Source organism: Capricornis sumatraensis, chromosome 1 (assembly GCF_032405125.1).
Source record: "Capricornis sumatraensis isolate serow.1 chromosome 1, serow.2, whole genome shotgun sequence".
Classification (NCBI taxonomy): domain Eukaryota; kingdom Metazoa; phylum Chordata; class Mammalia; order Artiodactyla; family Bovidae; genus Capricornis; species Capricornis sumatraensis.
In genome coordinates this window covers 205331251-205353048 of record NC_091069.1, presented here as the reverse complement: position 1 = coordinate 205353048, position 21798 = coordinate 205331251, and positions in this window count along the sequence as shown.

Genomic DNA, 21798 nt, shown 5'->3' with positions numbered 1-21798 from the left:
GCCAAAGCACAGAGTGGTTAAGAAAATTTCGTAAAGTCACACAGCTACATGCAGAACCTGAGTTAGACCCTGGCAGGTGACCCTAGACCTTGCTCTTTTCACCACTTTGCTATTTTTTAAATCATCACATCTTTAAATTTTCATGCTAATAATAGTCTTTCTCTCCAGGGGAAATTGTTCCCTCTATAAAAACAGAGTGAGAGTTTAAAAATATTTCACCTCCTTCAATAAACAAACTGTGATATGTAAAATTTCAGGTTTTTAGTACAGTCTATAATATTCTCATCAGCCTGGGAAAATGAGTCCTAACAAGGATCTATGCAGAGTACCCACCTGGGTTCTACACACAGATCCAAGATAGCATTTTTAGATGGAGGTTTAGGAGGGTTTTTTAGTTTTGGTAAAAATGTAGGATAAAAATTCATTCTTCGATAGAACTACTCACTTTGCCAGTTTCCATTATATTATAAAACATATATAAAATTTCAAATTAGTGCTAGTAAAATATCTCTGATGGAAATGTTTGCATCTAAATATAAAAATCAAATGTCCATGTTATTTTTAAGTACTAATTGTAGAATATAATGCAGGGGCTGTTATCTCATGGAGAAGGATGGTTGTCAAAGATCTATTCCAGAATGCTGATAGAGGGGCTGGCAGGTAAGCTCCTTTGGTAATTTTAGTGATTTTCTCTCCATCAAACATAACTGGGCAACTATATCCTAAAAAAAATGAGACCCTGTGGTTTCTTCTTTTCCAGTGATTATTATATTTTTAATCTCATATTTTATCACTGCCATTGATAAGTTTTTTAAAAAGGTGATATAGATTAACCTTGAGTAGTAAGGATAAAATTAGCCAGAAAATGCCTCTTTTTGATGAGGCAGCTATTCAGTGTATTTTCTTCTTATATTTAAAATTACATCATATATCCTCAGTTGCTTCTGTGCCAAATAATAAATATTTGAACGTATACTGTATCATGTAATTTATGAAGCATTTTTACATATTTGAACTAAGTTTAAACAGAAAACACTGATACATGTCTTTGCTCCTTTGTATGTATAAGGGATTTGAGAAAGATTAGGTGAGCTTGCTAGGATAATTTTATTCCTATTCTCTCATTTTTAAGAAATGGATCATTTTATTACCCACAGTCTTATAAAAGGACATTGTAGAGAAATGAAACTATTATGAGTATTCCATAATTCTTCCTGGTAAATGGGTAAAGATACTTACCTCTGGGAGGGATAGGAGAAAGAAATATTGATGTTTGTCCTCTGGCTTATCTCTCTTAATAATATTAGCCTATTGAGTTCTTACTCTACAGTAGGCTTTCTAAAAAAGCATTTATTTAGAACACTTAATCATCACAACACCCTCAGTGGTGGGTATATAATACAGATGTGGAAACTGAAGAGTAGAAGTATTCATTTATCCCAGATGCTGCGTCTAGGACAGTAAGTCCCCTACATACAAGCGAGTTCTGTTCTGAGAGGGCATTTATAAATCCAATTTGTCTTTACGTCCAACGAAGTTAGCCTAGATACCAAACTAACACCAGCGGCTATATAGTATTGTCCTATAATACTTTCACACAAATAAAATGTGAAAAACACACACATAAAAAACCTTTTTAATATTATAGATCCCCTGGAGAAGGGAATGGCTACCCATTTCATATTCTTGCCTAGGAAATTCCATGGGCAGGAGACCCTGGAGGGCTACAGTCCAAGGAGTTGCAAAGAGTCGGACACGACGGAACTACTAAGAGTTTCACTTTCACCCTGAAAAGTACAGTAGTACAGTACAACAGCTGGAGTACAAGGGCTGGCATCACGTGAACAGGCAAGAAGAGATACTGACTAGAGGCGGGAAGAGGAGGAGGGAGATGGTAAGGCCGAAAGATCGTCAGCAATAGGAGACAGAGGGCAGTGCTGCAATTTCAGTCATGCCTGATGGTGGTTCATATGTAGGGGCCAATTGTAACTTGTTAAACAGGATTCAGTGAGGCTATCTGATCCTAAAACTTGAGCTTTTTTATATTCTCCGCTAATTCTTTAGAATACTAATGCTATATTCTGTATTTTCCTTAACTATATATACCAAGTTTCCTGTATCTTATATAAAAACTGAATAATTTGAAAAAACCTGAATTTGATTTTTGGCTATTAAAAATTTTTTTTAATAATATCATATGTTGTGGAGGTTAGAAAGATAAAGCTATGAAAAGGCAACTCTCAGAGGTGTCTACTTTCTAGCATTCATTTTGGAATGTAGGAGGGAACTTCAGAGACACACTAGAGAAAAGATTAGGAAGCTATGAGAGATAATCTTTAAAAAGTGGGTGGGTTCTCATCAATAAAATCTTAGTGAAAGTTTTCGTAAATAAAGGTTAGGCTTAGGACTTCCCTGCTGGTCCAGTGGCTAAGATTCTGTAATCCCAATGCAGGGGGCTTGGGTTCGATCCCTGGTCAGGGAACTAGATCCTGCATACTTGCATGCATGCATGCTGAGATGCTTCAGTCATGTCCAACTCTTTAGAACCCTATGGATTGTAGCCCACTGGGCTCCTCTGTTCATGGGATGCTCCAGGCAAGAATACTGGAGTGGGTTGCCATAACTTCCTCCAGGGGATCCTCCCAACCCAGGGATCGAACCTGTGTCTCTTATGTCTCCTGCATTGACAGGTGGGTTCTTTACCACTAGCACCGCCTGGGAAGCCCACATCCCACGGGCCACAGTGAAGATCTCACATGCTGCAACTAAGACCCACCCAGTGCAGCCAAATTCAAAAAAGAGAGAGAGAGAGTCAGGTTTAAGGTAAGGTTAGTCTACTACCGTGGTATCTTAATATTATGGGGCCACATGTTCCCTAAAGATTTTAACAGCAGCCCCACACCTTAAAAAACGTGATGCCTGAGTGAGGCTTCCAACAACAGGGACAGTTCAAGTCAACTTTACCCAATTTGAAATATGGCAGAGCTAGGTCTCAAGCACAAGTCCTTTAAACATACATTTGAAAGTAGAACATTATTGGCAAATTTCATGGAGAAAGGACCAACTCCAGGCAAATCACAAGAGGCACACTTACAGATTGTCACCTCTTGGCAGCCTCACTTCCCTGGACCCCAAGCACTCAAGACCTGCAAACTTCCTTGGTGAGTAAGAGGCTTTTATTCTCCTAGCCCTTCCTGAGCAAGGCAGTGCCCCCAACCACACCTCCATTTCTGCCCTTCAAAGAACGTCCCCTTCATCTAGTTCAGCAAGTGGTACAGCACCACTGATGACTCATGCACAGTAAGGTATGAAGGACTGACAGCTGGTGTCTCTGGCCCAACAGTGTTTTAATGCAAAGGAATAATTCTGGTGTTTAATTAGTGATAACTTCCCCACAGAAAAGAATTCTGGACGGTGGAATTTCAGCAGTGATATATGGCTGAGAGTGAGAAATGGAGTAGAGAGGAGGGAGAAATTATTTTTAGGAGGAAGTCCAGCCTAGAGTTGTCAGAACTGAATTTGAGTCCAAGCTGTATGGTGTCTTTAGACTGTGTTTTTGTTGTTGTTCAGTTGCTTAGTCATGTTGGATTCTTTTGCATCCCCATGGACTATAGCCTGCCAGGCTCCTCTGTCCACGGGATTTCCCAGGCAAGAACATTGGAGTGGGTTTGCCATTTCCTCTTCCAGAGAATCTACCTGACCTCTCCTGCATTGGCAGATGGATTCTTTACTACTGAGCCACCAGGGAAGTCATTTAGACTGTGTGTGTGCATGCATGCTAAGTCACTTGAGTCGTGTCTGACTCTTTGCTACCCTGTGGACTGCAGCCCGTGAGGCTTCTCTGTCCATGGGATTCTCCAGGCAAGAATACTGGAGTGGGTTGCCATGCCCTCCTCCAGGGGATCTTTCTCACCCAGGGACAGAAACTGCACCTCATGTCTCCTGAACGGGCAGGCAGGTTCTTTACCACTGTGCCACCTGGGAAGCCCTTAGAATGTGTGATTGTGTTCAAATTATTTAACTTCTCTAATTCCTAGCTTCTTTAATCTGTAAAACGGAGCTAATAATGAAATTGTGGAAACCATGTAATTTCTTGTGTGTAGAGCACAGTGTTTGTTATATGAGAATTGCTCTATAGAAAATGATTATGTTTTGGGACTTGGAGCTAGAATTGTGGCTGGTTCAAGTGGATAAGTTCAGCTCAGTTGCTCAGTCATGTCCGACTCTTTGCGACCCCATGAATCGCAGCACGCCAGGCCTCCGTGTCCATCACCAACTCCAAGAGTTTACTCAAACTCATGTCCATCAAGTCAGTGATGCCATCCAGCCATCTCATCCTCTGTTGCCCACTTCTCCTCCTGCCCCCAAACCCTCAAAACATCAGGGTCTTTTCAGATGAGTCAACTCTTCGCATGAGGTGGCCAAAGTATCAGAATTTCAGCTTTATCAGTCCTTCCAATGAACACCCAGGACTGATCACCTTCAGAATGGACTGGTTGGATCTCCTTGCAGTCCAAGGGACTCTCAAGAGTCTTCTCCAACACCACACTTTAGAAGCATCAGTTCTTTGGTGCTTGCCGGGAGCCAGTGTGAGGAATCCCGCCCGTGACAAGGTCATGAGGAAGGAAGCTGACATACACAAGGCGTGCTCAGACTTCAGGGGCCCCTCTGGAAATTCCTAAGCATGTACCCCAACAAAAATCTGCCGGTTTTTGTGCTCTGCTTTTCCACTCTTCTGACATTCTCTGGAAAAAGTCAATTCAGGGCTTTAGTCTTCTGCATTTGAAAGAGTGTTTCAATCCAAAAACCCCTCTGATGGCTTTCTAGCCTGCCTGCAGGACTCCTACAGCTGCGCATGTGATTGTTTGAGGCCTCCTGACCGCAGGAGGCACAGGAAGCTTAAAACATCCTAGGAATGTAGGGGCTTCCAAGGAGTCAAAATCTTTAGAATAGGACTGATTAAAGGTTTCATTTGTTGAGCCAATGCTTGCTGCTAAATTTTCATATCCTTTATTTTTAGATATAGTTGGTATATAGAAAAACAAATAGTAGACCTGATATTAGCAACATTAGATCTTTGAGTTAAGTACCTTCTTTGTTATAACCCACCGCACCTTTGTTCAACAGAGATGTAACTTTAATGCTTTAAGGAGATGCAGATTAAAGAAAAACACTTCAGGGGAAACGAAATTAACATTCATTAAGGAAGAGAGCCAAAAAGTGTTAACAAGCCTCTTGGCCAGAAGATAATGTAAATCACCTGAGACCTTTTGTATACAAAAAGATATACAGAAAGAGTCTGGGCTGTGAACGCTACATAATTTTGTATTACCCATTGATCTCTATGTATAATCAAAAGTATAAAAGGCCTTGAAGGACAATAGAAGGAGAGCCAGTTGCTGGACTGGTTTCCCCCGTGTCTCCTCTTTACTCTAATTTCAGGCTGAATTCCCATCTGGGGCGTGGAGGCTCACTATGTCTACTTACTTGTCCAGGCTCTTAAGATCCTTAAGAGAGAGAGCCCAAGGCGGGGCACCTCCGATATTCAAATGGATGCCCGCGGCCTAACGCAGGTGGTGCAAGCTCCTTGTCTGGAACTTTATTGGCTTTCCACGTAACCCAAGTTAATCAGCCTCTTCTCTCCACTTAATCTTCCTACTACACTATTGTTTCTCAATCTAATCTTATATTAATAAACAAGTCTTTCCACGCCAACGCTGTCCCCGCTTCGAATTCCCTGGATCCACCGGGGCTGGACCCCGGCAGATGCTCGGCTTACTTCACAGTCCAACTCTCACATCCATACATGACCACAGGAAAAACCATAGCCTTGACCAGACAAACCTTTGTTAGCAAAGTAATGTCTCTGCTTTTTAATATGCTATCCAGGTTGGCCATAACTTTCCTTCTTAGGAGTAAGCATCTTTTAATTTCATGGCGGCAATCACCATCTGCAGTGATTTTGGAGCCCAAAAGCGTCAGCCACTGTTTCCCCATCTATTTCCCATGGAGTGATGGGACCAGATGCCAAGATCTTCGTTTTCTGAATGTTTAGCTTTAAGCCATCTTTTTCACTCGGCTCTTTAACTTTCATCAAGAGGCTTTTTAGTTCCTTTTCAGTTTCTGCCATAAGAGTGGTGTCACGCGCATATCTGAGGTTATTGATATTTCTCCCGGAAATCTTGATTCCAGCTTGTACTTCCTTCAGCCCAGCATTTCTCATGATGTACTCTGCATATAAGTTAAATAAGCAGGGTGACAATATGCAGCCTTGACGTATTCCTTTTCCTATTTGGAACCAGTCTGTTGTTCCATGTTCAGTTCTAACTGTTGCTTCCTGACCTGCATACAGATTTCTCAAGAGGCAGGTCAGGTGGTCTGGTATTCCCATCTCTTTCAGAATTTTCCACAGTTGATTGTGATCCACACAGTCAAAGGCTTTGGCATAGTCAATAAAGCAGAAATAGATGTTTTTCTGGAACTCTCTTGCTTTCTCGATGATCCAGCGGATGTTGGCAATTTGATCTCTGGTTCCTCTGCCTTTTCTAAAACCAGCTTGAACATCTGGAAGTTCACGGTTCACTTATTGCTGAAGCCTGGCTTGGAGAATTTTGAGCATTACTTTACTAGCATGTGAGATGAGTGCAATTGTGCAGTAGTTTGAGCATTCTTTGGCATTGCCTTTCTTTGGGGTTGGAATGAAAACAGACCTTTTCCAGTCCTGTGGCCACTGCTGAGTTTTCCAAATTTGCTGACATACTGAGTGCAGCACTTTCACAGCATCATCTTTCGGGATTTGGAACAGCTCCACTGGAATTCCATCACCTCCACCAGCTTTGTTCGTAGTGATGCTTTCTAAGGCCCACTTGACTTCACAATATTGGATGTCTGGCTCTAGGTGAGTGATCACACCATCGTGATTATCTTGGTCATGAAGATCTTTTTTGTACACTTCTTCTGTATATTCTTGCCACCCCTTCTTAATATCTTCTGCTTCTGTTAGGTCCATACCGTTTCTGTCCTTTATCGAGCCCATCTTTGCATGAAATGTTCCCTTGGTATCTCTAATTTTCTTGAAGAGATCTCTAGTCTTTCCCATTCGTTGTTTTTCTCTATTTCTTTCTGTTGATCACCGAGGAAGGCTTTCTTATCTCTCCTTGCTATTCTTTGGAACTCTGCATTCAGATGCTTATATCTTTCCTATTCTCCTTTGCTTTCTGCATCTCTTCTTTCCACGGCTATTTGTAAGGCCTCCGCAGACAGCCATTTTGCTTTTTTGAATTTCTTTTTCTTGGGGATGGTCTTGATCCCTGTCTCCTGTACAATGTCATGAACCTCCATCCATAATTCATCAGGCACTCTATCTATTAGATCTAGTCCCTTAAACCTATTTCTCACTTCCACTGTATAATCATAAGGGATTTGATTTAGGTCATACCTGAATGGTCTAGTGGTTTTCCCTGCTTTCTTCAATTTAATTCTGAATTTGGCAATAAGGAGTTCATGATCTGAGCCATAGTCAGTTCCCAGTCTTGTTTTTGTTGACTGTATAGAGCTTCTCCATCTTTGACTGCAAAGAATATAATCAATCTGATTTCGGTGTTGACCATCTGGTGTTGTCCATGTATAGAGTCTTCTTTTGTGTTGTTGAAAGAGAGTGTTTGCTATGACTAGTGTGTTGTTCTCTTGACAAAACTCTATTAACCTTTGCCCTGCTTCATTCCGTATTCCAAGGGCAAATTTGCCTGTTACTCCAGGTGTTTCTCGGAGAAGGCAATGGCGCCCCACTCCAGTACTCTTGCCTGGAAAATCCCATGGACAGAGGAGCCTGGTAGGCTGCAGTCCATGGGGTCGCTGAGAGTTGGACGCAACTCAGTGACTTCACTTTCGCTTTTCACTTTCATGAATTGGAGAGGGAAATGGCAACCTACTCCAGTGTTCTTGCTTGGAGAATCCCAGGGACGGCAGATCCTGGTGGGCTGCCATCTATGGGGTCACACAGAGTCAGACACGACTGAAGCAACTTAGCAGCCAGGTGTTTCTTGGTGTCCTACGTTTGCATTCCAGTCCCCTATAATGAAAAGAACATCTTTTTGTGGTGTTAGTTCTAAAAGGTTTTGTAGGTCTTTGTAGAACCATTCAACTTCAGCTTAATCAGCGTTACTGGTTGGGGCATAGACTTGGATTACTGTGATATTGAATGGTTTGCCTTGGAAACAAACAGAGATCATTCTGTCGTTTTTTTTATTGCATCCAAGTACTATATTTCGGACTCTTTTGTTGACCATGATGGCTACTCCATTTCTCCTAAGGGATTCCTGCCCATAGTAGTAGTTATAATGGTCATCTGAGTTAAATTTACCCTTTCAAATTCATTTATGTTCGCTGATTTCTAGAATGTCGACGTTCACTCTTGCCATCTCCTGTTTGACCACTTCCAATTTGCCATGATTCATGCACCTAACATTCCAGGTTCCTATGCAATATTGCTCTTTACAGCATCGGACCTTGCTTCTATCACCAGTCACATCCACAGCTGGGTATTGTTTTTGCTTTGGCTCCATCCCTTGATTCTTTCTGGAGTTCTTTCTCCACTGATCTCCAGTAGCATTTTGGGCACCGACCGACCTGGGGAGTTCATCTTTCAGTGTCCTATCATTTTGCCTTTCATACTGTTCATGGGGTTCTTAAGGCAAGAATACTGAAGTGGTTTGCCATTCCCTTCTCCAGTGGACCACATTCTGTCAGACCTCTCCACCATGACCCACCCATCTTGGGTGGCCCCAGATGGCATGGCTTAGTTTCTTTGAGTTAAATAAGGCTATGATCCATGTGATCAGATTGGCTAGTCTTCTGTGATTATGTTTCAGTTTGCCGCCGTGAGGAGATTCCCCTCGTCCAAGTTAAGGAGCAGAGGCTGCGCTTTGCTGGAGCAGCCATGAAGAAATACCCCACATCCAAGGTAAGAGAAATCCAAGTAAGACGGTAGGCACTGAGAGAGGGCATCAGAGGGCGGACACATTGAAACCATAAGTGCATAAGTAAAGAGAGCCAAATATAAACAGATAGATAGCATGCACTGGTTAGTTAGCAAATGGTGTCTAGCCAAAAATAGGCATATCCAGTTCCTCACATCTACCTGCAGATGATTTTGTTCATAAGCTTTCGTTGTGCTGTCTTATGTGGCACAGTGTTCCTTGTGTATATGTGTGGGAGGGTGGGTTGCCATGTAACAACAATCATGTAATGATCGGTAACTGTAACTGTTCCATGTTTTTCTGGCATGTGTATTTCAAACGTTGATTTTAACGTAAGAGTTATCACCAACACTATTTTTTTACCCTCTGTAAGGCTATGGTTTGAGATGAGAGATTCTAGTCAATAAGCATTCTACATATTCTCCATGCCAGAGATTCTCAAAATTTACTGTGCCTTAGAATGACTAGGAAGGTTCAGGTTAAGAATTCTGTTTCATGGGCCCCTCCCCCAGAGGACTGGATACAGAACATTGAGGATAGAGCTTTGGCAGCTGTACTTTTAATAAGCATTCCCAGGTGACCTGACGCAGTGGTAAGAAAGGCCTGTTTCAAGAAGTTGTTTTCTATTACTTTTTTTCAAGTCTGGAGAGAAACAGCTGTTTATCTGCCCCAAGTTTCCCATTTTTCCCCAGCCTCATTCTCCTTTCACTCTCAGTTTATGAATTTGATGGCCCAGCTTAGATTTGCATGAAATTTTGATTTGAAAGAACAAACTACCTGCCAGGCATCTCCTGAGACCGAAGTCCAGACTTTGAAATGCTTAGAGAACCTGCATTTGAATCTCAACAGAGACACTTTTCTCCCCATTCTGAGGCTTAAAGTATCCTTACACATACGTAATTCTAAATCACTCTTCTCTCAGTAAGACGTTTTGTAACTGTTATTTTCAAAAATTTGGACTTCAATTTCCTTTCTTTTTTTTCTGTGAAATCCTTAGTAATTCTTGTTCCTGAGTTAAGACAAAATGAAAGACGGGCCGTGTATGCTAAAGCATATAATTAGAAGATGCTAATTAAGTATCAATACTTTAATGATTAAATGAAAGCACCTTATGCATACTTCCAGCCTCGGCCAAGAGTGTGGCTTCAGGCTAACTCTGGGAGTGATGGAGTTGTCTTCCCTGACCCAAAGTACTTTTTTGCCATCAGTCCTCTGAATCTTGCATTCCAGATTTCATTTCTTCCCTCAAGCTAGTATAAGAACAGAGCATCTTCCTATCCCTTAATCAAAAACCATAATGCTGTGAGTCTTCCCTGGGCCTCCCCAGAGTGCTTTAAAGGTGCCAGTGGAGGCCTTGGTTCAGGGATCCATTGTGAATCGAACCATAAGTTAAAAGCAGCGATGATGTTTTAAACTCACATTTCAGCTACTCTGGGACTAGGAACAAGTCACTTCACCTTTTTGAGCTTTGATCCCAGGAGTCGTTGTGAGACCTGATGAGATAATATTTAAAACATATACAAAATGTTTAGCACTTGCTAGACGATCAATGCATGCCAGTTATTATTATTACCTACCCCTGTAGATGCCAAACCCAGATGGTCAGCCAGCACAACTACTGTAGTAGGTAAAAGATCTGGGTTTTAAAACAGCAAGTGAGATCCAAAAATGTAACCGGTCTAGTATTTGTTACTTTAAGGCCTCAAATGATTTAATCCTTGAAGTATGTTTGTCCTGTGGAAAAAGCAGAAAAGGAAGAAGGAAGATGGTTTGGAGAGCTGGCAATGTGCTGCTCGGCTGAGCTAGACTGGTAGCAAAAGCCAGCATTAGAGAGAATTCTTGGAGAGGCAGCCTGTAATTAACTGTGAGGGCAATGGATGCTCTGAAATAGCCTCCAATCATAGAGCTCTCATTGTTTTCCACATTTCCTTGCTATCATTTTCTCTTTCTTGGGTCTTATGTGCACACATTGAATTACTTGGAAAATGTAACCAAAGAGGGTAAGCCCTTCTTTTATTGACAAGTCAGGAGCATCCTTACCCAGAGGAAATGCGGGGTTACTGAATTTATCCAGATAATGCTTCAGAATCCTTACTTACTTTGTCTGGATTTGATCTGTATAGATGGAACATCTGGGATAAACTGACAGCTTTCTAAAGACTCCCTTTGAAATAATGTTTTTGGGCCCAGAGAACTAATTATTTAGCCATCAATCAAATGTGTCTTTCTCACTTGTATACTTTGTATTTCCAAAGGGTGGGAGTTGGCAAACTTGTTAGCTCATGTGAGTCTAGATACAGTAAATGTTTCTAGAACACATTCTTGCCTGTGTTTAGGCACGGATGATTGGGGATGATTGTTTAGTCACTTAGCCCTGTCTGACTGTTTGCGAACCCATGGACTGTAACCCTTCAGGCTCCTCTGTCTATGGGATTCTCCAGGCAAGAATACTGGAGTGGGTAGCCATTCTCTTCTCCAAGGGCTCTTCCCAACCCAGAGATTGAAGCAGGGTCTCCTACAATCCAGGAGGATTCTTTTACTGCTGAGCCATCAGGTAAGCCCTTTAGGCATGGAAATGACACACAAAGTGAAAGTCACTCAGCTATGTTCTGCTCTTTGTGACCCTATGGACTGTAGCTTGCCAGGCTCCTCTGTCCATGGAATTCTCCAGGCAAAAATCCTGGAGTGGGTAATTCATTTTTCCAGGGGATCTTCCCAATCCAGGGACATAACTGGGGTCTCCTTCATTGCAGGCGGATTCTTTACCAGCTGAGCTGCCAGGGAAGCCCTTTAGGCATGGATGCCGACCTTAAATATGTTTGTACTAATCTACTTGGGCACTTGATTCAGCAAATATTTACTGAAGACCTACATTGTACACTCCCAAATGCTGAGTATAGCTGTTGTATTTCTCTGGGAGCAGGTGGGCATTTCATATAACAAACTCAAGCGTAGAAGGCAAGTCAACTTTCTTTACTACAGAGATATAGAAGATAGATCAAATTTTGAGAATTTTTCCCCCCTCTTGCCCTGAGTCTTTTCGCCATATCATCCAGAAAAGCAGGGAGTATGTTCTGCTTCATCTCTTCCTGGGAGAATTATGACACAGTCCAAAGAAGTCACAGCAAACCTTCCTGGATTTTGTTTCCAAATGCTTAAGCCAAGGTTAAACAAATCCAAACACTAAGAAGGGTCTGACAAATAAATCGATGGGAGGTGTAAGCTGGATGGGTCTGTGATGAGCTAGAGGGCATGTGGTTTGAATAAAGTGGCTACTGCATAGCCCCAGCTTTTGCTCTGTGGGATGTGAGCCTAGAGAAGCCAGATGTCCAATTTTTTAAAGGAAATCCAACTTTTGATACGAAGGACTTCTGGCCACAGCCTCCTTGGGAGAGGAGAACTAGATAAAGAAATAGGTTCTCCAAGACTAAAAAGGGATTTTCCTGGCTTCAGAAAAGAGGGTAATTTTGTGGGCTCCAAAGAAATAGAGATCTTTGCCCATGGCCTCATGGCAGTGCCTGTGTGGGTTGATGGGTGAGAGGCAACTTCCTGGTGCTCTAGGGAATTGGGATCCCAGATACTGAGATTTCCAGGGAAGCTCCCGCACCACCAGATTTCAGTCAGCCAAAAAAATGAGCTTCAGTGTAGAATCCTGTTTTAAGCAAAGTCAAGAAACTATGGATATAAAAATATAGAATGTTTAATTGCTTGCACAAGATAGTATTAAATCGAGGCACTTATAGCAGAGTGCTTAACCGTAATCTGGTTTCAATTACTGAATTCATACCATGGATCTCAAATTTACTTGCTGTGCATTGTGAGGAAACAAGTAAACTCTCAGTGCATCAGTTTCTTTATTTTTAAAAATGGGAATGATACTTAATAATACTAAGCCTACTTTCTTTTTCTTTTATCAAGTCATTAAGCCAGGCTGTGTTGGTCCCAGGATATAAAATGGTGAGAATTAAAGTAAATAATATATGTGTATCTGATCTGTTAAGCAACCAAGACTCATGAAATACACTTAAAAATCATTTTTATTTGAACTTCCCTCTGGCCTTTTAAAATTTATTCAGTTGGGAAGTCCGTTTGCTGCCACTAGTTGAAAACACTGCCTGATGGATGACTTTTTTACTTCGTTTTAGACATTAAGACATTTTTCAGATTTCAGAGTTGCAAACACGACCTTCATTCTGAAAACAGTTCCACATAGCAATAACTCTAAATTTGAGTTAAAGTTCAATCTTCTTTCACCTGAAAGATGGGAAAGGAAGGCTAGAAAGCTCTGGTGTATTTGGTGGGCTGAAGATGGCACTGTGTACATGGGGCCCATCAGTTACTTGTGGATGACTCCTTGGCCATTGTATATGTCCTTCAGGGCCTCCACTGGAACCTACCAACACAACAGTGCCTTGTTCTAGCTGGCCACTTCCTTCCTTACTCCTTCAGCCCCCATTTTCTTTGTCTTTCTTCTTCTAAAGGTCCACAGAACAGCCTCTGTTGCCTTCTGTGCTATTATTTCCCCAGACCATCCTCTGGGATAGCTTTTAAAACAGGCTCCATGCTGGCACATGGGTAAGTGTTTTTAAAAATGTCTTTATTATCACTACAGTTGGAAATAACAGGTTTGAGAGGGGATTGTATAAAAAGGCCTATTTACCTAGTTCAGACGAGGCACCTCATACTGTAGATACATTTTATGTGTTTTTCTTTAAATGAAAATTTAGCAATTGGATACTTTCCCCCATACCTTTTGTAAGTACCATACATGAGTTTACAAAGTTTGAGTGGGCCAACACTGGGTTCATTAACCTAATCTGCGTGGATTTTTCTGAAAGGAGCATGGAAGGCTTCCTGAAGGAGGTGGCATTTGAATAAGGCCTTGGAAGGTGAGGAGGGTTTTGCTGTGATAGGCCCAGATGGCGGGGAGGAGAAGGAGTGGATAAGCAGAGGCAAAAGAAATCGTCCGGAGGTTGCTTATGGGTGAAGATCAAAGCTGCTCTCAACTGAGGATTTTCTGAGTGCTTCATTTGCACTGCTTCACTTATTCTTCTCAAGTCTGTGAGCAGATGCTGGGAGTATCCCCTTCTAATGCCTAAGGATGGAAACCTTAGAGAGGTGAGGGTGGTGGCCTGAGGTCTCCTAGCTGGGGAGGGCAGGAGATGGGATTGGTTCTGCTGTCTGACCTGAGCAGGGCTATCTCTCACTGCTGCATTAAGCAGGACCCTTCATTGTTAGGCGTTTGGGGTGGCATTCACAATACACACTGGATCAGAAAGAAGTTTCAGGATGGTCTGCTTAAGAAAAAAAGATAATTTTATACATCAATCTTTGATCAACTTAAAGCTTTTCACTATATAATAACTTTTTAATAATTTCCTGCCATTCCTTTCTTCTTGTTTCCTTCCTCCCTCCCTCTCTTCTTTGTTTCTTTTAAATTAAGTTATTCATCCAAGGACTGTGTTGGCCCTAGGGTATATAAAGGTGAACCAAAGTATGTGCAGTCTCTGCCCTCATGGGAGTTATATTCTTTGTCGACAGGAGGCAGGGAGCTAGATATTCAAATAGTTTCTAGATTAAGATTGCAAGTGTGACTTTTACTTTTGCTGTTGTTGTTTGGTCATTAAGTTGTGTCCGACTCCTTGCGACCCATGGACTGCAGCCCACCGGTCTCTTCTGTCCATGGGATTCTCCAGGCAAGAATATTGGAGTGGGTAGTCATTTCCTTCTCCAGGGGATCTTCCTGACCCAGGGATAGAATTTGTGTCTTCTGAATTGCAGGCAGATTTGTTATTGTCTGAGTCACCAATGAATGGAAATTAGAGCCATTAGAGCTTAAGATAGGGGCTTTGATTTGAAAGGCCAGGAGAGAATTAGTAACTTTGAATGGAGTTCTGAAAGATAAATGAGAGTTAACTAGAGGAATCAGGAAGAGACAAGTGCCCAAGCAGCAGGAGCAGCATATACAGACCTGTAGCAGCCAGAAAAATGGGCTGAAAAGACCTGAGTGGCTAGAGCTGAGCTCACTGAAGAGGGAGATTGGAAAGGTGGGGGCCTATTCATGCAGAGTCTTTCTGTGCCTGTTAGAGCTTGATCTTTTTCCCAAAGGCAAGGGCTTCTGACTTTGAAAATGAAGCATTTTAAGCAGAGGATGCACCATGATCAGATTTCATTTTAAAAATACAGCCCTAACTGCCCTGTAGAGAGTGGATCAGAAATGAGAGAAGTGGAAGGAGTGGAAGTAGATGTAGTTCAGCCAACCAGGTGAGAGAGGCAGGGCTTAAACCAGGTGGTGGCAGAGATGAAGGGAAGTGGGTGGATTTGAGAGATGTTCAAGGCATGAAATCAACAGGACTTTTGAACTGTCTGCATATGAGTGGTGAGAAACAGGGATGGCATCAAGCAAACTGTGTTTCTGACTTGGAAAATGGATAAATTGCCATTCTTGAAAAAGGAAGACTAAGAATAATTTTGTTTGTTTTGCTTTGTTAGGGGTTGGGTTGAAAGTGGCAGAGAAGACCAGAAATTTTAGGTTAAAGCACCTTTAGGATTGTGAAGATTTTTGGTAATGGAGTTTTAGCTTTGACTTAAAACTTATCCTGCCAGCACCCTATTTCTAAATCCTGGCTCAGTTCCTTTCCTGTGGGAGAAAGGGGTCATCACAGACTGACAGTCAAGGGCTGCTGCCCAGCCCTGCACTGGGCATGCCCTGAAACTGAAAGTGTTAGTCCTTTGTGTCCGACTCTTCGTGAGCCCACGAACTGTAACCCGCCAGCCTCTGTCCATGGAATTCTTCAAGCAAGAATACTGGAATAGGTTGCCATGCCCTCCCCCAGGGGATCTTCCCGACCCAGGGATCGAACCTGGGTCTCCTGCATTACAGGCAGAGTCTACACTCTCTGCCACTAAGGATATGCCCTACAGCCCCACAGATTCAACCTCTCCCTCCTGCAGATCCCAGAGCTAGCCCCGCTGCCAAGAGTAGACCTCAGATGGCTCAGGTGCTCCAGGCTTGAGACCTCAACTCAGACCACAATGTGCGACCCATCCCAATGCTGATTAGGGTTGTCCAACCGCTCCAGCCTCGCTTCAGCTCTAACTGGTTTGGGTTCATCATCACTGGCTCCCCTCTGCTTCCATCTAGACTGCTGCCTCCTCGCCACCTCCTTGCCAGTAGTTCTAAGCATGTCCTATGGAGAACTCGATAGTACATCACTGCTGCTGCTGCTAAGTCGCTTCAGTCATGTCCGACTCCGTGCGACCCCGTAGACGGCAGCCCACGAGGCTCCCCTGTCCCTGGGATTCTCCAGGCAAGAACACTGGAGTGGGTTGCCATTTCATTGCTGCTGCTACTGCTGCTAAGTTGCTCAGTCGTGTCCGACTCTGTGCGACCCCAGAGACGGCAGGTCACCAGGCTTCCCCGTCCCTGGGATTCTCCAGGCAACTAGTAGAGATTAGCTGCCCCCTTCCTCTGGTCGTTCTTTCTGTCATTCCTCAGAAACATACCAGGTTCTTAACAGAGGCTGCCAACCTGAAAAGTATCCACCAGATGGCACCAAAACATTGTATTCCAAGAGTTCAGGCCTCACTACACCTTCAAGAAAACCCAAAGGTTCCACTTCTGTGAGATGAGAAAGTACAGCCCCAGGTGCCAGTTCAACAGAGATTAATATTCACACTCCAGCTTCCCAGAGTATTTAATTTTGGGTTTTATCAGAGAGAGAGAGAGAGAATCTTTCTCACATTCATTTTTATTTTCCCCTTTTTAGACTCTGGAGTAAAGGCTGTGATAGACATTACAAAATGAGGTTCATGAATATTTTCAGGGACCCTATCATTTTCACTTGTGTTTGTTTCACTGTCCTTTTCTTAGCGTTAAAAGCTCTGCTTGTTACAGAACTGCATGTCAATAATAGAAATACAATCATTCCCTCTTATCTAAGGAATAATTAAGATTAATTGAAGACAAATATATGTATCCAGCATCCTAGTTAAACAGATGATTAAAAATAACCATTTTCTCTAATTTTAGTGTAAAATTTTTTCAGTTTCAAAATTTAATTATCGTTGATGACAGAGAAAATAGTATGAGTGACCATTTAAATTATTAAAACAGGTAATGAAATTAGTATACTGATAAATCTTGGTATTATCTCCTAACTGTGGGATAGATGGTTTTATCTTTAATCAACATAATTAATAGTTACATTGCAGATGACACAGCTTAAGAAACTTCTTTCTTATTGTTAGCCATATTTCAATGGCTTAAAAAATACCATGCCTTTATAAATTAGTACTGTGTATTGGATGATCAATTGTCTATTGTGCGAAATTTAGTCAAATGTTCACGTGCGGAAAGTTCTGTATGGATTTGTTCTTTCAAATTTGGAGATCCGGGTACTAAGTGATTAATGACTTTGCCAGGGTGATGGGAAATGGATAAAGGAACAAAGATGTTAACATCCACTGTTTTGAGTCTTCTTTGGAGGAAGGAGAAATGATCTTGTGTAAATGCACAGCATGAAATGAATTTTTAAAATGAAAGCAGGTTAAAAAACAATTTGATGTTAGCTCAGTTTTGTGCATATATTTTTATATTATTTTGCATGTATACTCTTTTGTAAAATTTGGCCAGCAACACGCACATGTATGTGCACACCTAGAGTGCATACGTATTCCTTGTTTCTCAAAGGTGTGTATGCATTGGGGCAGTGCTGTCTTTTTACACTGCACAGAACAGAATGTGTCTTGCTCTAGAGCTTGGATGAATGTCTGGCCACTTCCCTACACGAGGGAGTCATCTGAACATCCATAGTTCCCAAAGTGCTTTGGGATCACTTAGGCTAAAAGATGCAATTTACTGTGAAGCTATCTTGTTTTATTCCCAAGGGAATTTCATCATTTTGTATTTGTGAAAACTGTCAATGCATCTTTCTCAAAATGCAATTATCTAAAAGAAGCAAACCAACACAGAGTAGACCCCTTGTCTTCAAAGTCATTTTATTAAGAGTAAATTAGACTGGAAAAATGATAGTCTGAAATGCATTTTCAATAGATTGCTGTCAGCCTTGCTACCTGTCAAACAGAGAGGCCTGAAGTTTCATAGTGACATATGGATTAGCCCAGTCTTCCCCGCAGCGTGAAAACAAAAGACAATTGGTGATGCATGGGGCAAGCTCATCTTAAAACAGAGATATCAACAAAGGAATATGACAGCATGAAAAGACAGAGTGCAGTCTGCTGTCCACATTCGCAAAGAGATTCTGTCTGAATCTATAACTTCAATACACTATGAGACAGAAAAAGAGAAAAATACGCATTAAGGGTAATTGTTCATTGGGTTCTTTGCTTTAGCAAATGCTGAATTTCATTCTCAGAAGGGAGGAAGAAGTGGGAACAATGGAAAAAATAGCTGCAGTTGTAGAGTCATTAAGAAGAACCATATGGAATTAGAATTATTTGATTTTTTAAAATCATCCATCTTAGAGACTTTAAATGAATGTTCAAAATTCTCATCTGCTAATCAATTGAAAAAATAAAGGCTGAAGTCACAAAAGAGCCTCAAGAGCCAAAAAACTCTTTTCCCAGTTAGAGCTTTAAACTAGGCTAGTGAGGTCATTTAGTTCAGGGTTTGTTTGGAAAAGAAGTGCATATCAAAGTTAAAGAAAACCATACAGATCTGTTTAGGTCTGGGAAAATACGGTATGGATTTTTTTTTTTTCAAACACTTCATCTGAACAATTACACAGAACACTTGTCTGACCAGTAACTTTCAATTAAATAAAAATGAAAAGTTCCTCTTATAACTATTTTAATCCATACATCCTAAGAGACTCAACAAACAAGTGTAATAACACAATGCAAAAGTCAGTGAAGGAAAATGATGTATTGAACTATAGAAACTGCTGATTTTCTAAGTTTGGGATTAGATGCCAAAAAAACAAAGATTGTTTTATAGTCACACAGTGCCCACCGGAGACCAATGTAGAGCTCAGAAGGAAATGTCCAGGAAAGGACAATGTTGGGGTATCCTGAAGTAGTTTGCCTAAGGGTGGGGGATCAGTGATGAGTGATATTTTGTTAGAATCATCATTTGTGTGGAACAGGGCTGGCTCTGCAAATAGTAATAGGAAGCTGCCCACAGAGGGTCACTCAAAATGGGGACTGGAAGGCTCATCAGGATGCCCTGAAACAACTGTGATTAGTCATGTGTTAAGTGTTTGTGGATATTTTACACGAATGGAGGATGGAGTAATATTTTCTAATTAATATATTAGAGAGCTTTAGGATATCCATGTCTTTCCCAGAAAAATGCAGGGTACTGAAGGTTTGAAAAATGGAGCAGATGAGTTTTGGGTATTGTCCTGGGCTGGGCCAAAGGACACACATATGAAATATTACATCAAGAGGGAGGGACATATGTGTACCTATGGCTGATTCATGTTGATACATGGCAGACATCAACACAATATTGTAAAGCAATTGCCCTTCAATTAGAAACAAATACATTAAAAAATGATACTACATCAGATGTCATGAGGCTTTGGAGGGGGCTGAGGTTATTAGGAATCAGTAGAGAAGTGGGAAAGAAATTAGGGACATCAGTGGAAGCATTTCCAAAATTCATAGTCTTGCTTTTAAGTGGAGTTTTTCCCCGGGAATTTAGTTTATTGATATTTGCTTTAGTACTATAAGGTTAAACATGTGTAGGAAAATTACATAGGGAGAACATAGGCTCCAAAACTTTGGCCACCTGATGCGAAGAGCTGACTCATTGGAAAAGACCCTGATGCTGAGAAAGATTGAAGGCAGGAGGAAAACGGAACAACAGAGGATAAGATGGTCCGATGGTATCACCAACTCAATGGACATGAGTTTGAGCAAGCTCCAGGAGATGGTGAAGGACAGGGAAGCCTGGTGTGCTGCAGTTCATGGGGTCACAAAGAGTTGGACATGACTCAGCAACTGAACAACAACAATAGACATGTTTGTTGTACATTTTGCAAGATTTTAAAACACGTGTCTTCCTGTAATATCCCTTTGTTTTCTCTATTGATTATGCCTCTTATCAATAAATGTCTCTTTTTTCTACAGACCCACAGGGATCAGCTTTGATTTCTCATTTTTGGAGAAAATCCCTGAAATCACAGTGTGTACTCTTTGTCACAACTGCTGTTGATTTCGTTGCTGTTAGATTTGCTCTTGCTATTGTGGTACCAGTGTGGCTACACTACTATCTCAGCGTTAACACACTGTGTCAGATAAGATAATTTTCAACTACATAAAATGAATCATAGTCAATTATTCAAGTAAGAGTTTGTTTTGCTCTCATAGAAGACAGACCAGGATCAGCCATCTAGGACTGTCACAGCGGCTCTTAATGACATCAGAGTCTAGATGCTTCCTCTCTTTCTGCTCCTCCATTTTTGGCTGATGACTTTGAGCCACAGGGTCACCTCATGAATCCCAGCTATTCAATCTCCAGCCTTATCTGAGCAGTACAAGTGGATGGAGGACAAAGCCACATGGAGAAACGGTGATGTCTTTATCAGGAAAGCAAAATTCTTCCAGGTATCCCCAGGCATCTGCCTACATTTTGTTCACCTGTGCTTTGCCTGATGACCATCTCGATCTTGAGAATGCTTGGAAATACAGCTTTTACAGCTGGGTAGGAAACCAGTGCTCTATTTGTTTGGAAGAAGGAAAGACTAGATATTGGGCTGTGACTGGCAGACGCTACTGCATACTGACTTCTCCACGGAGTATGTAGTATGTGTAGAGTGGGATAGGAAAATGCATTTCCAGAAAGATCCTATGGTTAACCACTTAGGGTATAAAGAAAGCAACTTGGAGGGAAACAGAGCAGTGGATTGATGGTTGAAAATTCTAACTGGGAATGTTGAAAAGGTTGATGTTTGGCCCAGGTGCACCAAGAAAGCTATTTTTTATTTTAAAAGGGTTTGAGGTTGACTTGTGCGGAATACAGGAAGAGGAGTAGGAAAGAACACTAGCAGGAAGGAACAGGAAAAGGTAACCATGACTTGCTCCTTCATAATGTTTGAAAACCAAAGCTAGGCAGGTGAATTTCACCTGCCTGCATCTCACATAGGGCTGTAATGAGGACAAACAAAGGCAGGCAGACGGACCAGTTCCAGCTTCTTGACTCTTTGCTGTTTGGGTGACTCAGTTACTCAGCTTCTAATCCGGAATGTCTGTGCAACTGAGATGTTGACTATTCCTTCCCCACTGATGTGCAAGATTACTTGTTATAATGTCCAACCCGTAACTATCCATCACAATATGTTAAATATAGTCATCATTCACCTTATGATGATAGATCTGGAAATTATTTCACTAATTCTGGTTCAGTCTTCACATAGCTGTTCTGTGTGATTTTGGACAAATCATTTAACTCTGGGCCCAGATTTTTTTATTTCAGTAAAATGAATGTAGTAATATCAACCTCATGCACTGGTTGTTACAAGCAAATAACAGACTAATCTAAAAAGTCTTTAAATTAAAAAAAAAATAAATAAAAATTTAAAAAAGTCTTTAAATAGACAATCTTTATATCCAAGTGTGAAATATTATTAGCGTTAATATATTGTCTGTACTTTTCCCCTTTCCTATTTGTTAGGCTTCCCTCTTGGCTCGGTGGTAAAGAAATTGCCTGCAATGCAGGGGGACTTCCCAGGTGGTGCTAGTGATAAAGAACCTGCCTGCCAATCAGAAGACACAAGAGACTCAAGGTTCAATCCCTGGGTTGGGAAGATCCCCTGGAGGAGGGCATGGCAGCCCACTCCAGTATTCTTGCCTGGAG